This window comes from Pinus tabuliformis, chromosome 2_2 (assembly GCF_031772625.1).
Source record: "Pinus tabuliformis cultivar Carrire ecotype Pingquan chromosome 2_2, CPIR1, whole genome shotgun sequence".
In the NCBI taxonomy this organism is placed as follows: domain Eukaryota; kingdom Viridiplantae; phylum Streptophyta; class Pinopsida; order Pinales; family Pinaceae; genus Pinus; species Pinus tabuliformis.
Window position 1 is genome coordinate 1,299,089,664 of NC_142300.1, and position 3,687 is coordinate 1,299,093,350.

The window sequence follows — 3,687 nt, forward strand, 5'->3', positions numbered from 1 at the left end:
TGGGATGAATGACACCTGCTTCCAAAAGTTCCTTGATTATTTTTTCTATTTCATTCTTTTGCGTGAACGTATATCTGTATGGGCGCACATTTGGGGGTTGGCCCCCTGGAACCAAGGTGATGCTATTATTATGTTCCCCTCTCGAGGGTGGAAGCTCATGAGGCTTGTCAAATACCGGCAGATGGTTATTTAAAATTTGTTGCATCTCAGGATGAATTGGCAGAGACTTGGTTTCGACTGCCTGGATGGCATTAAATTGAGCTATAACTCCATGATGGCCATTTTTTAGCAATTTTTCCATCCTATGTGAGCTGATGATAGAGGGAGCTCCCGCCTGGAGTCCACGGAGGGTATGTGTGGAGTCGTTCTGCTTAAAACTCATATATAACTCCTGTAAATCCATTGTGATTGGCCCAAGAGTGCGAAGCCATTCAGCACCGAGGACAATGTCGCACCCTCCCATGTGTATGGAAAACATGCGGGTCTTCAACTGATAATCCCCCATTTGAAGTTTGACATTTTCACAGTGGCCTTCACATTTCATTGTGCCCCCATCTGCAATTTGGACTTGGAAGTTAGAGACTGCTCGTACAAAACAATGCACTGCTTCCGTGACTTTTTGATGGATGAAATTATGTGTACTTCCACTATTAATCAAGACTAATACTGGGCGATGTTTAATAAAACCTTTGATTTTGAGAGTTTGAGGTGAAGAAATCCTTGCCAAAGCATGCAGCGAAATAACTGGTTCGTCAGGGACATTATCCTTTTGGTTGTCCTCTTCTACTACCTCATATTCCTCCAGTGGTGGATCTTCCTCCGATGAGCTGTAATCAGTGGCATCAATTTGAAAAAATTTGGGCTCCTTGCATTTATGACCTGGGGAGTATTTTTCATCACAGTAGTAACATAATCCTCACTTTCTTCTTTCGTCCATTTCTGCAGGTAACACCTTTTGAACCTTAATTGTTTGAGTCGTGCTGTGAGCCTGTGGGGGGCGACCCTTAGTGGTGAAATTTGGGTGACTGTACTGCGCTGCTAATGCACGTTCCATGTTACGAGCTACCTTACAAGCCTCCATCCATGTGGGAGGGTGGTGCAGTAAGACGTGGGCTTTTATGGCTTCTTTAAGACCGCTGATAAAACATTCCGTGTAGAACACATCTGAGACCCCTAGTGCAGAAGGCTAAGGATTCAAATGTTGTAATATATTCATCGACTGTGCCAGTCTATCATAGCTTAGTAAGACAACCCAAAAAAGAAGATTCCTGGTCAAAGCATTCTGTAAGAGCTTTTTTGAAGGAGTTCCAAGTCCTAAAAGGTCCATTGCAATGTTGATGCCATTCCCACCATTCCCACCTTTCATTGTCCAAGTACATGCTCCCCACCATAAGCTCAGTCTCATTATCTAAGATGTTATTCAGATTGAAATACTGCTCCATTTGTGCTATCCATGCTGCCGGGTGAGAACCATCAAATTTATGCATATCCAACTTGGGAGGTCGCGGACGGGATTGTTGGTGGGGGCCCCTGAGGTGAAGAGAGTGGCTAGACTCACCCTCACTATGTTCATTGCCAATATATGCCTCCTCATGGGCTTCCTCCTTGCCCATCGGGATTATGCTCGGGATCATGCTATTTAGTCGGTCAAGCTGAATTTGGAGGCATTGCAAGGATTCTTCAAGTTTTTCCATCCTTTCATTGGCCATAGCTTGAGCTCTAGTTTCTACCATGCACTGACCTGATGTTCTTGAAAATTGGGACCACCTAAAAGATTCTTTTTTCACTAAGAATTGAATGGTACCACTGTTCTCAGCTCGTCGTCCTGATTCTAATGGGCTAGATCACCAATAAGCGCCCCGGGAGATCTCAGACTTCTTCTTCTTCTTCTTCTTCTTCTTCTTCTTCTTCTTTTCTGAAAACTCCTAACGGAGTTTTACTCCTTCCTTATGAATACTGTAGTCACCAAATCCTCAAAATGTCAATGCTGCCAAAAGTCCTACTAAAATTATACCTCGGTATAATTACCCCACACAACTACTCAGATCTGGTGGATCTGAGAGATCTGAATGGAAGATCGGATAGCTTTGCTGCTGGGATCTGATGGATCTAATAGATCGGAATGACTGGTCTGCTAACTCGGAACTGCGAGACTGATGTCTGCTGCTGCTACACCTCTTTGCGCGCTGATCTGGCAGAGATGATGCGTGATCGCCAGATAGAAAAGGGAACTATGGTCTCGAGGACTGTCAGGTGCTACAGATCGCAATATACATAAGGGTCTAACAGTAGTACTCAGCCCAATGTTTCAGGGCTCTAACTAAGGAGGATCAACCGTACCCTTAGCCGTACAACCCAACTACCTTATCGTACGGGCGAGTGATCTCTCCGAGTGCTGTTCTCAGTGTACTGTAGCACCAAGACGGCCGACGGTTTATCTATGGCGAGGTTGCAGAGGAGCTAAGGGGCTTTCGATATACCCAGAAGGTACTTGGAAGACAGTCTGTACGCGGTTCTCTCTAATGCGCTACTACTCGAAGGGGTACCCACAGGGATTACAAGGGATTCCAACAAGCGTGACCACATCTTGTATTTCCTGCATGCATGCCTCCCCAAATCCGCAGGTTTATGCGCTCAATGACAGATCCCGTGGTTTAAAGACGCCAGAACACGTCTCTAGCCAAAAAAAAAATTGCTAAGAAATGGAGATCCCACTGGCCCTGGAAAATTCTATGATACCACTTGTTATGCTCTTAAGCTGCAAAAAGATACCCAAATACAGAATATGCGAAGAAAGATACCTAGAACATAGAATAGTGAGAGACAACAACAAATATTTTATTATTCAGAAAGCAATGTTCACTGGCCTCTTCGAGGGGGCAACCTCCAATAGAGTAGAGCTCGATTCAAAAATAAGACACGATGCTCCTCACAGGGAGTCTCTATTCTTTATATATGACTCATAAATTCAATACGAAGGATCAATACCATGGGTTTTATTAATACCATCTATCTAATACTACGGCCCATTTGCAACTAACTGTGGTCCCGTCATTAATTGTGGGTTAACCACTTACAATTATTAATATGGGCTTTATTGACTCTTGACTATGATTTGATCCCATTACATAAATAAGGGGGTTAGGGTGGGACCCTAACATATGATGCGATCGAGCCAATGATCGATATCATGGAAAATATTATCCTCAGAGGCTTCTAGTATTGGTACTAGCTCTGGGGTCCAGACAACAGGACTGTCAAGTCTCCACCTTCCTTGGCTATCCATTAGGTTTGCGATCCACTCGTATAACTCAACTAGAAAGGAACAAAAAAAAGATCTTGTGGATTTCCGTATACAGGTACCTGTCCAACCACTGTTCCTTTATCAGCCGTGGATTTATGTTCTCCTGCACCGCAAATTCGTGGATTTTCCTATCCAACCAGTCTTCGACCTATTTGTTAGTTGGATTCCAGTGATACGACATCACACATCTGTTATGCAAATTCTGGTCCCAGCAATGTAACCATTTTTTGGCTTTGTGGGGCTTAACCTAGGTTCAGCATTAGTTAGCCAAACAAATCCCTACACTACCGGCCCTTTCAGCATCAGCCCACAGAGCACGAACTGAAGTCTCACCCGAAGCACTATGGGGGGATGCTAGAACCAAGTATCCGCACCCTGAGATG